Raw genomic sequence first — 12604 nt, 5'->3', positions numbered from 1 at the left:
CCTTACAGGGTGGCTCTGAAGAGATTTCCCACACTGTCTGGTGGAAGATGGGCCTTAGGTGGATCTGGAGAGATTTCCCACACTGTCTGGTGGAAGATGGGCCTTAGGTGGATCTGAAGAGATTTCCCACACTGTCTGGTAGAAGATGGGCCTTAGAGGGTGGATCTGGAGAGATTTTCCACACTGTCTGGTGGAAGATGGGCCTTAGAGGGTGGATCTGAAGAGATTTCCCACACTGTCTGGTGGAAGATGGGCCTTAGAGGGTGGATCTGGAGAGATTTCCCACACTGTCTGGTGGAAGATGGGCCTTAGAGGGAAGATCTGAAGAGATTTCCCACACTGTCTGGTGGAAGATGGGCCTTAGAGGGAGGATCTGAAGTGAAGTGGGGACAGAAGTGGGCAGAGGGGGGAAGTCTGGGGACGAGGCTTTTCAAGACAGTGAGAAAAGGAAATCTACAAGGGGGGAAGGGCAGGACTAGCCAAGACTGGGAGCTGTCAGGTGAGGTCAAGGCTAAAGAGTGTCCCTGGCTTGGTGGAGATCACCTTGGCTGGAGGACCTGCAGAGATGTGCTGGGGGAGAAAACAAAACTGCACTGGGGCGGAAGGGGAGACGCTGTGTAATCAGTCATGTTCTTTACGCTTTTAACTTTCTCTGATAAGCCATAATTCATCAGACTTTCCAAATACATAAGGATCGACTCTGAGCGAGGTAGATAGAATAACTGGACAGGATAAAAATCCCTTTGTGAACTACAACATCAGTAACCCAAGCAACGTCACCCTGAAGACCTAAACACGGGCACATGGCAAACGCAAGCCTGGATATGAAGTTCCCTATACTTTGCCCGAGATTTCCCTTTGCTTTCAAATAATCCATCTGCCAAAACACCAAACTTTCTAGTCTTCTTCAATGGAAAACTCCATCCACGTAGAGACCAAGTCTCTTTAGATCACCACCATATCCCTGCAACTTTGCTCAGGTCCCAGCACATAGTAGATGACTAATAAGTATTTATTGAATAAATTAATGAATATCTAATATTTTAGAGCCATTACAAGTGTTGTAATTGCTAGTATTCAAATAGCCAGAATATGACTGATATTTGAGAAGGGGAAAGCCTGGGAGGTTAGGAATCATTCCTTTGCCTTTTATTTGGCAAATAAAGGGAATTTAAGTGTACCATTCATGCAGCAAACATTTACTGAGCGCACATGTGCTCATGATATGTTTGGTGTCCACCCTGCTTTTTATAACTCTCTGTTTAGATCTTTCCTTGGATCAGCCTAATTATAAATAATGTAAATAAAAAGGACTTCTACTGCACTTTTGAAGTATTTACAGAGAATGTTTCTTGTTAACATCAAACAGAACCACTTATACCTTAAGTCAAGCTTATCGAATATTTCCTAATACACTGCTTCCAAACACAAGCATGGCGCAGTTTTCCACAGAGCCAGTTCTAGTAGCAATATCTATTCTTTGTATTCAAAACAAATCCAATACAGGACTCTTGCTCTGTAACGAGTGGTCCTCCAACTTCAGTGCAAACTAGACACAGCTGGGAATTTATTAAAAATGCAGATCCCAGGACTACATACTGATTTCGAGATTTGGGTGGCAACCTAAGAAATGGCATTTTTAAAAAGCACTTTATATTCTAAAAAAACACGGTCTACATTATTTGGGCTCTGGTCCACTGCCAAGGCAAACTGCACCAATTATATCTTCATTAATAAGGGTCAGGGACCCTCCTCTTTTTTTCTGCGAGCAATGTCCCCATGTTGAGGGTAGAGGACCTCTTTAACTGTCTGCGACAGAAAGACGTGTGGGAGATGACTAGCAAGGAATTGTGCTGCATGTTTCCACTTAGGATCTTTCATCTGCAGCCTGGGTGCTTGGCTTCTGCACCCCCATGGAGAGCAATGTTGGGTGACACCCCGCCCGGGCCTAGGGCACCAGGTCTGAACCAGGGACCTGGCCCTCTGCACTCGGGTGTAGCCCAGGTGGGCATTCACCTGGACACAGAAGCCTGCTCAGGAGCCAGGTCATCTGATCTTCATGACCCGCCTACCCCTCTCTCCTTCCCCTTCACGCAGGAGTCTGGGTCTCTCAGCAACACACACTGAGCCGGAGCTTACAATGCAGGGAAACAGTGTTCACAATTAATTGCTGATTCATTTTGATCAGAGATTCTTCAAATGTGGTTCCCTGACTAGCAGCATCAGCAGCACCTGGGAATTTGTTAGAAATGCAAATGTACTAGAAATGCACGTTTTTGCCCCCCCTCTTCTGCCCTTAGATCTCCTGAATCAGAAACTCTAGAGAGTCTCTGAAGATTCACACTCTAGATGATTCTGGTTTTTTTGGACATGAGCTTTCTGGTACATAACTTACAGACAGAGGGCTCTAATGACAAGCATTTTTAATAATTGACTGCAGTTACTTTGCTCCTTGCTAACTGCAATACAGTTCTTACTTCTCTGACACGTTGTTTTACAAAACAATACAACATCTGAGGCCCTATTTGTTTTAAGCACTGTGTATCAAGAAATGTCTTCAGAATCATCCCATATAAAGTTTTCATGTAATATATTCACATTCATAGTTCATTTTGTTGATAGCATTTGTCATAAATTTTAAGTTGTTATTTTAAAAGCTAAGGCCCTGATAAGATATAAGTAAAAATTTAATTTTTTTATAACCCCAATTTCTGTCCCCGAGCTCTCCATGAAAGTGCTCAATTTCAGCATTTTCACCTAGACAGAAATCCATTCATTCTCAGCAAATACTTATTGGGAACCTCCTATGCCAGGTGCTGCTGTGGGCACCAGGAACTAGGGACACGGCAGACGTGGTCCTGCTTTTCCAGGAAGTTACAGTCTAGTGGGGGTACACAGGTAAACTAGCAACTGACATAAAACTAAGATATTTTCACATAGTAAGTTCTATGAAAAACATAAAATAGGATGCGGGGGAGAGAGTGACTTGGGCTTGGGTGTCATTAGATTGAGTGGCTAAGGAGGGCCCCTCTGTATACCTTGAGACCTGAATTACAATTCAGAGGGGATACTCTGATTTCTGGGAAGAGAGAACCACTAGCATGGGAATGAACTGGGATGTGAACACGTTGTCATGTTCTTAAAAGATCAAGTCCTGTGTGGGTAGAGCTCAGCGGGCTGGAGGGACAGCATCGAAGGTTGGTGAAGTAGGCAGGGACCAGGCCGTGTGTGGCCTCATGAACTAGGACCAAGTGTTTGGACTTGACTGTATGTTCAGTGAGAAGTCAGCACATGGTTGAAAGTAACAAACGATATGATCTGATTTTAAGAGCCTGGAATTCTTACAGCTCTGTGAAAAAGGAGGGGATGTTGGTGAGAAGGCTATTGGAGAAATGACGGCGACAAGGGAAGGAAATGGCTTTCAGACACGTTTTGGGGATTCAAATGACGGCATATATTCCACTAGATGTGAGAGTGAGGCAAAGGTTTTGAAATAAGAATAACTAAGGCCGGAGCAAGTTTGGGGCAGAAATCAAGGATTTGATTTGGGACATCTTAAGTATGATGTCTATTAGGTATCCAAGTGGGAAAGACAAGTTGTTCGTATGTGTCTAAAGGTGAGAGGTGACGGAGCATAAGCGCCCAGGAAGCAGATGGGACTGGAACAGGGTGGGGTCCCGACTGTGAGTCGACGGGCTGTGGGTAATGTCTGTGTAAGTGACGCGCACTTGCGCCAGCCAGCTTGGCCTTCAATGAAACAGCAACAGACGATTGCAGGGAACCCTAGCCCCCTTGACGCATATGCTCTCATGAGTCCAATCAATTGACTTTTAACTTTTCCTCCGCTCAGTTCTGATGATTTATTAAAAGATGTTTTGTTTTGTTTTTAATTTAAGGGACCTGTCAGTCCAATTTCTTTCTGCTTCACGTTCCCTCTCCATCACTTAAAATATTAATCTCTGTTCTTTCCCCCCTTTGTTGAGGTCAAAATACATTAGAATTAGATAGCATCTCAGGCGTGCTTTAAGTTTCTCGGAGGCGCTCTACATCAGCAAGCCTTTTATTATTTTTCATTTCCTCATTTCCTTTCTCTCTCTGGGAGGGCACTTCTAAGATTATATGAGGTTGGAATTTATGGGTTAAACAACACAAATACTTAACAACACTAGTACTAGCACTTAAAGTAAGGAGGATAAGGGTCATTGCAAAATATTGTAAATTCTGGGACTAACAATTTTGTTTTGTGGGTTTTCTCCCTGAGGCTGTGTTCCAGAGAGGGCAATAAAGGGTAAAACTCATTAGTGCATCATTATCTTTTGTCTGAAGGAAACAATGTGTGGTTTCTAGGCAGCCCACTTGGTGTTTGCATTGGTCCTGGATGGGTTTCAAACCGACTATATTGTTTGAACAATCCCCCCTCTGAAACATGAAAAGGACCACCACCAAACCACAGAGCTGATGCTAAATTACTAGGTGATCACTCTTCTGGCTCCTAAAGCCTTCTAGATCTCAGTCACTGAAACCATGGATCTTTCTTCTAATAAGTAAGATCTGAGCCTTTATGGTAGACCTCCCATGCAGTCTCCCCCTCTCCTGCCCCCAGTGTGCTCCATGGACTTCTGAGAAGTTTGCTTTGGAATCAAGGTCATTGAGTTCTCTCCAACCCTAAATCTTAATAGCAATCCTTTAGAAACTAAAAAGTATTCCCAGGTCAAATCTGCAATTATCAGCAACTGCATCATCAATGAATAGGTTTGATAATGAAAATTCAGTCTGTTTTCTCTTTATCAAAATGAGGCATAAAGTGAATATATATGATTTTATTATTATTCTGTTATTTCCTGAGCTTCCTTCCTTCCTTGAGATTTACTAGACTTTTTTTTTTTAAATGGATAATATCAGAGAAGCATCTATGAGGAAACCTTAAAAGTATATTTTAGAGTCACCTGGAAAGAAAATACCTTTCATAGGGATTTCCATTACATATAGTACCATATACTGTGTCCCCACTATGTAACCCCTTAACTTTAAGAACCCAAGTCCTCCGCAGCATCAATCAAGGCAGCTCAGAGATGCCAAGTTAGTAAAGGTACTAGTGTCTTATGAAGCAGCAGGTTGTGCCATTGATGATCTTCTATTCACTTTCACAGTAAGAACAAAATTCCCTAATTCATGCAATTCATGCCCATTAAACTCCTTTCACGGAAGCCAAAGAGTTGATTTTCATTTATCTGAAGATGTCAGATTTTCTCAATTAATCCACGCTGTAATTGACTGGCTTGTGCTCTGCAAAGGAATTTATATTCTTGGACAGGCAAGGGAACAGAGCGATGCTGGTGCCGAGGGGAAAGCTGCAGTTTAGAAAGATTATCATCTATTCAATCTGCCATCGTTTGGAGAGACGGGGCTAATTAAGTCATTGGTAAAAGGCGAAATCAAAATTTTTCTTGCTAAACATACTTGCTTATTTCTGAATAAAAATTCTGAACAGAAAATATACCTTTAGTTTATACTATGTGGAAAAAAATATGTTCTCCCCTTTTCCCCACGTTTTAACTACTAATTCTTCCGACATCTGAAGGGCAGACTTGCCAAGTGAAGCCTAAGAATTTCTGGATTTGCCATCTAGATGAAATCTTAAGAAAAGGTAACTCCATTTGAAAGTTATGTTTTGATCAAAGAATTCTGTCTCACTCAGAAACATCCACCCCAGACAAAGAAACATCCTTCTCTGTGGCAAGAAATGTCACATCGATCCTGCCCCCAAATTTCTGCTTTTGGTCAAAAGAGGTTCTGGGTAAGGGAAAGGCTGTGTGCATGCCTTGGCACTGCTGAGCACCACCACTCGGAAAACAAAAACTCTCCGAGGACAGACTGTCCTTCCGAAGGACAGCATGTTCCTATTTCTTGATGAATCTATTTCTTGACAGAATGTCAGTTAATCCTAAAAACCAGTGTTCCTCTGGGTTCTCAGAGTGCAGTAAATTGTTGCTGTTGATGGCGTGTTGCTCTTTCAAGTTTTCCTGAGTTTGGGAGATGAACAAAGCTGACTGTCAGCTTCAAGAGATAATAGTCTTGATGGAAGCCAAATCTGGGGAATTGATTCATTCGAAATGGATTAGGCTAAAAGCTCATAACTCTCTGATGGAATCTTACAATGGATTCTTGTAAAAAGCAGATATTCTTGGAAGTTGAAAAACCACAGCTTAAGTTTTCCCAGTGTATGTGTCACATATTAGTTCACGGAAAACCAAAGCCTAGTGATATGTACAGAGCCACTTGCTCGTGTACTGGATGCTCTTGGATTGGGCAGTATAATTGTAATTCGTATTTTTTCTTTCCTTGCCCATAACAATGGCTCTTTGCTAGTGTCACTGGACTGGTTCTTCTATCACAGCTTTCTTCTAGATTCTTCATTTTTTTCTTTTCCTTCCTTTTCTCTCTTAGTTACCAACCTTATTTTCTCAAGCCTATTTTTTCTGCTAACAGGACCTAGCTTTTATGACCGTCATTTTCCCAAAATAAAATTGCTTTATTCTCATTGGTAGATCTCCTAATCATACAAAATTTCTGTATCTATTTTTGAACCCTAAGTCAAGGTAAACTGGATATCAGCATATATAGTATTCACAACACTTTTATTTTTAAAATCTGAAGCCAGATTTGAAGTGATAAGCGATTAAGATTTCCCTCTACCTTTTTCTCATAGTCTCCTGAAATCAATCCTAGGTGTTTGTCTAGTATGTTCTGGGAACAGAAAAGACAAAATTCTTGTTCTCAATGATACAGTCAATTTATTTCCATTTTTCACACGATAAATTCAAAGCAACACGAACAAGACTTAAAAATGGTGCGTGAAAAGGTCAGAACCTTTCAGAACTTGTCAGAAGCTGCTCCCCACTTATAAAAGCCAGCTCAAAAATCTCCTACTTCAGAAAACATTGTTTGTGTACCTCCCAAGCTCATGGTTCTCCCTCTCTCGCTCTTTTTTAGGGGGGAGCGGGGGGGCAACTCATCACTATTTTTGCATTTGCCTTAGACTCAATTTCTCTAATTTGTCCTTCAAGTCTTTGAGTATAAGAATTATGTCTTAGAGCTGGGATGGGTCCTGGTGGTTCTCTTGTCCATTTTCCTTCAAACGTAGAATCTAAGCTGCAGAATACAGCAGGTCAAATACCCACCTTGACCTTGGCTCTCTTTTCACAATATGATGACAGCTGGATGGGGCCCCGGGGCAGCGTGGAGTGTACAGTGCTCACAGACAAGCTGCTTTGAGGAACAGCTATAAAGCAGATGTTTCATGAGACTGTTTTTCCCCATCTAGATTATAAATTCATTGAGGGCGGGAATTATATTTTTTCATATATATATTTATCTTTAAAAATTTTGTTTTGCTTAATATTTTATATTAGTGGGCAAAAAGTCTTTTTTGGGGCCAAGTTTACCTTAGAACCAACAATCTGGTTCAGTATCCTGTCCTTCATATATTTTAGAAAATCAAAAGAGGTAGAGTAAAGAACCAAAATAAACTTTTTATCCCATTAAAAGTTTGATCCCATTAAATCCCATTAAATCCCATTGTCCTGTCCCCTACTCTCTTCTAGCCCCTTTGCTCTCAGTTACAAAGGCTTCCTATTTTCCTGTTCTGTCTTGTGAGTGATGGAAAAAGCTTATAAATGTCCACATACGAACACATGTGTGTGCTCTTGCCTGTGGTTTCTTGTTTTTTACATATTTTCAACGTGAAACAGGAAAAGGCAGTAAGTGTCCCAAAGGAAGCACAAATGGTGGGCGATCATGTATTAATGACATCTGTTAGGATATTACCTATTCATAGTCAGGTCTCATATCACGCTTAACATGGCTCTTTCTGCCTGTGAGGCCCCAATATTTAATATACGTTGGTGTTCACATAGGTGATGTGTTATTTTTAAGAATGTGTGTTTTTAAATGTCATTTTAAACATCAAACAAGAATTGGAATGTCACAGACAATCTTGACATGGAGAGAGACTGAGAAAGGGCTGAAACTAAAATAAGAGAGTAAATACAGCACAGATTCCCGAATGCCTTGCAAGGAAGGCCATGAGTAAGCCTGGCCAGAGTCTTGCCTTGACCACACTAAACCTGCCTTCCATTCGAGGCCCTGGTGAGCGCTTTACCTTTGTACTGTCGCTTTGGAACCGTGGGAATCAAGAGGGAGGGTAGAGATTTAACGGTCAATACAATTTTATCACCTTTCTGTCAACATCTCGTGGCGACGTGGAGCAGGAGTCGCTCATAATGAAAACTGATGGGAGATTTATGAAAATGACGCCGGAGAAATCTTTAGAGGTCCTGAGACTTCTCATGTCACCGCTCCCAGGAGTTCTAATCAAAAGGCACCTCTGTGCTATCAGCTACCTCTTATAGGAGTGTTTGTCCTTGGCCCTGAGAAAACATTGACTTACATTATTTGTAGCTTCTGGTAATTTAGGTGACAGTTTTCACTGGTGTTTGCTAAGCCCCAAGCCTGTGTGGTCACATACAGTACACTAAAACTGCACTCTTCTGGTTTACTCTATTGCCTGGAGTACCTTTCCAGGAGGGAGCACTCCATGTACACTGAAACAATCAACATGTGTGTCCTTGAGCTTTCCAAGAGTCAGGGAGCCCCAAGGAAAGAAAACAAACAGGTAAAATCAAAGACTTTTCCTCGCACCCCCTAAAGACATTTTTTGAAGATTAAACAATGAAATTTTTAAAAAGAAAATGGTGTTACTTACTTAGGATACAGGTACATAAATCACCAATGATAAAAACAGAACACCTATCCTTGAGAAATTTCTACCTATCTCTGTCCCTTAGCCCAACAGGTATGTAATATAATCAATCTCTGGTCATTGTTCTAGAGCAGGGTTTCTCAACCTTGACACTGTGGAGATTTTAGACTTCGATAGATAATCCTATAGATACTGTGGGGCTTTGTCCTGGATACTGCAGATTTTAGTAGCATCCCAGGCTTCTACCCACTAGATACCACTAGCAGCCCTTCTGTCCCTCTCAGATGCGACACCCAAAATGTTCCCTGGACATTCCCAAATGTTCTTTGGGGAGAGATTTAACAATAAATCTAGAAAACCTTCATAACAGTACATAGAGTTCTCGCTATTTGTGGGAGCTGCATCCTAATTCATTAAATGTTTCGTGAGAATTTATTTAACCAATAACTTATCGATAATCGTTTAGATTTTTTCTGTATTATGTGTAGTTACATGCAGGGTGGCAATGAAAAATCTTACTCCTGGATCATTTCAATATATGTAATTTTACCTTTAATATAAATTCTTAATATAAATTCCTGGTTCAAATGCTATGTGTGTGTGTAATTTTAATAGGTATTTCTAAACAGCCCTCTTCACAGGCCGTACCAATGGGTATTCTGTTAATTATATATTGTAGCCAGCATAGTGTGTTAGTGACATTTGGATTTTTGCCAGTCTCATGGGTTAAAAATGGTGTTTCACTCTTCTTTTATTTTCATTCCCACATTAAGAGAGAGGTTAAGTAACTTTTCACTTGTTTAAATCTATTTACATATTCCCTTTTATGAAATGTCTGTTATATCTTTTATTTATTTTAATTGATATTTAGAAGCTCTTTCTATAGGATAGCCTTTGAGATATCTGTTACAAGTACTTTTTTTTAATCCAATTCATTGTCTTTTGATTTGTTTATGGGACAGAATTGGAAGTTTGGGGGGAAAAGACTCGGGTGCATATGGATATTTAGGAAGAATTGTGGTGGCATTCTGAATAAGTGACGAATTATCGGTTATGCAATAAATGGTTCTGGGGCAACTGAAAATCCACCTGTAAAGTATGGAGTTGAGTCCCTGGCTCACATTACACCAGTATAAATGCCCCATGGATCCAAGATTTAGCTAAAAGGGAAAAGTATCATAAAAAGTCCCAGAGGACACATTTTTTCATAATCTAGGTTTGGAGAAGGCCTTCCCAAGAATGACACAAAACAAGAAAGCCACCCTAGGTTGAAATATGTTTGCTTTTCGATGACCTTCCCTTTGCTCTTTTTTCCTGCCGTGCTTTTCTGAACCGGTTCCAAGATCAGAACAGACCTATCAGCAGGGCCGCAGCCCCTGGAGCACAAGCCCAAAGTGACCTTCAGATTAGGGCGCTGAAGCAGTGGGAGTTCACACCTCCGCCAGGAGCAGCTCGAGCTGCGCTGAGCCTGCGGGTCTGGGGTCGGGCAGGCCTGCTTCTCACCTAGTGTCACAGCGACTAAGAGAGGCTGTGGCCTTGGGCAAGTCACAGGGCTGCTCTGCTCTTAGTTTTCTCCACCTTCTCAGGAATCTCAGTTAAACCAGATGTGAAGAACCTAGTTGGGGGGGCTCTAGATGACTGGTACCCACTTTCCCTTCTCCCTGTATCACTGGATCCTGTACAACCTTCCTCTGATGTCCTGCATCACCTCCAGTTACCTACTTATCAGGCAGGAGATGTCATGACCTCTTACCTTAAGGTGGCTCAGCTGTCCCCTCAAGCTGAGGTCAGGGGTGATGCTGCAGGTAGGACTATGGCTCCTTGTCATCTCTTTGCACCCCTTCCTCTGGGAAGGGCAAGTACCCAGTAACGGTTCTTACGGCTCTCCCGGCTCTCAGCCTGGACCACAAGGGACTTTTCTAGAACAAAGGGCCAGGGCGAGGGCTCTGCCTGAAACTCTAATCTTCCTGTACCCGTTTTCTTTTGCTGTCATAGCAAATGACCACAAATTTCGTGGCTCAAATCAGCACAAATACATTATCTAACAGCTCTGCAGAAGTCGGACATGGGCCTCAGCGGGCTAAAGCCAAGGTGTCCTCGGGAAGGTGTTCCCTTCTGGAGGCTCTAGGAGAGGGTCCATTTCCTTGCTCTTTCCACAGCCAGGAAAGGTTCTCTTTTAAGGACTCATGTATTTATACTGGGCCCACCTGAATTATCCAGGACAATCTCCCCACCGCAGGATCCTTAACTTAATCACCCCTGTGAAGTCCCTTTTGCCATTAGGTGAGCATATACCCAAGTCCCCGGGGATTAGGATGTGGCCATCCTTGGACCACCGCACCTCTCTCACAATGATTCCGGGGTGCAGGTGCTGGGCAAAGTCATCCTTAAGACATTAGGAGTCATGTTTTAATAACAGCATCATCACAGTCAATACACTGGATAGGTGGTTTGGGGTGATTATTTTTAAGGCCCTTCTTACGACCAGCACATGAGTTTCATATGCTGGTTTCTGCAGAAATCCAAGCAACTCAATCCCCTCGCTGCCTTTATCACTAATCCAGCAAGCATTTAAACCCGTGTTCCCCTGGCTCGCCGGCCGTCCAGGCAAGCCAGCCGAAGGCCCTGGTGCAGCTGCTGGAGCTATGAGCCATGCCACGGCCCGGCTCGGGTTACTCAGGCCCCCTTCTCTGCCTTGGCTCTCTCCCAAGAAGTACTTTGATTTAAATATTCTATTACTGATCTGCCAGGCACTCTCTGACCCCTATCTGTCTTTGAGGCAATTCCAAATCTCTGCGCTGACGTGGAAGCCCCTTTTCAGAGCATCGCGTGGACAGACGCACACTGCATTTTTCACCGCTTCAGAAAAAATATCGGAGCCCCAGCGAAAGTCTCTCAATACTGACACGCAGCAAAAAAAAAAGGGACGTGGGTGTTGCCAGGTTAAAAACTGCTTTTCTGGGCATCCAAGAGAGGGCCTAAGTGCAATGGCTGGGGAGAAACCTGAGCCCCCAGGATGGGGTCAGTTACCTTGTTACCTTTTAACCGTATTAGCTGATGTTCCACTAGCTAAGCAATACTTACTCATAGCAACCCTCAAAGCCCAGGCTGGTGAGAGGGAGACACGTAGAGAAGTCAAGGAAGGAAAACAGGGGGGGCTGGTGAACAGGACCGGGAATTAAGTCCACTTTGGGGAGGGGGCACCTCCTCAGTGTTACCCATCTGTATCCATGTCATGTTGATTAATCTAGTTCTAAGTCTGCTGGCATTTTCTCCTACTGGTCTCAGTAGCCCAGATACAAAAATACCATTAATTTTATTAAAGAAAGGGAAATTGAATCTCGGTTGGTTTAACAAGACGCACAGTTGTTTATCTCCATATATCACTCTCTATTTGTAACTCGAGACCATTTATAGGTCTCACTGAGTCTTTAAAATAATACTGCATACAGACAATTAGGGCAATTTTATATCATTAAAGAAGATTAGCACTGATTTAGTGTCTTTGCTTTTGGACCAACTTCTTAGGGCATACTCAGGTTTTACAGAAAATGCCTTGTTTAGGACAACCACAGAGAACCAGGGGGAAAATAAAAACGTTTCACAAGGCCATTTCTCCTGTTCACAGTAGGAAGCGCTTTGCCTGTGTGTTGGTGGGTTTATGGGGTCTGTTTAGAGAGAGGAAAGGCCGGAGGGAGAGCTGCGGAGGCAGGAGGAGAAACGCAGCTCGCCAACCTGTCATTTATTTGGTGCCTGCTGTATAGCTTGAGTCTCTCATCCTGGCGACACAAGCGTGACACTGTCATCCCTGCCTCACAGGTAAGCAAACCCAGCTTTCATCAC

The 12604-nt window shown here is 42.6% G+C and overlaps 1 protein-coding gene across 1 annotated transcript in view; it reads right to left on the bottom strand.

Annotated features, from left to right (window-relative positions):
* GREM2 (gremlin 2, DAN family BMP antagonist) overlaps positions 1 to 12604 on the bottom strand; it is an 84053-nt gene that overhangs the window by 14065 nt on the left and 57384 nt on the right. The window lies entirely within an intron of this gene.

This window comes from Miniopterus schreibersii (assembly GCF_964146895.1).
Source record: "Miniopterus schreibersii genome assembly, chromosome: 21".
Classification (NCBI taxonomy): domain Eukaryota; kingdom Metazoa; phylum Chordata; class Mammalia; order Chiroptera; family Miniopteridae; genus Miniopterus; species Miniopterus schreibersii.
This window is presented reverse-complemented; position numbering and strand designations above follow the sequence as displayed.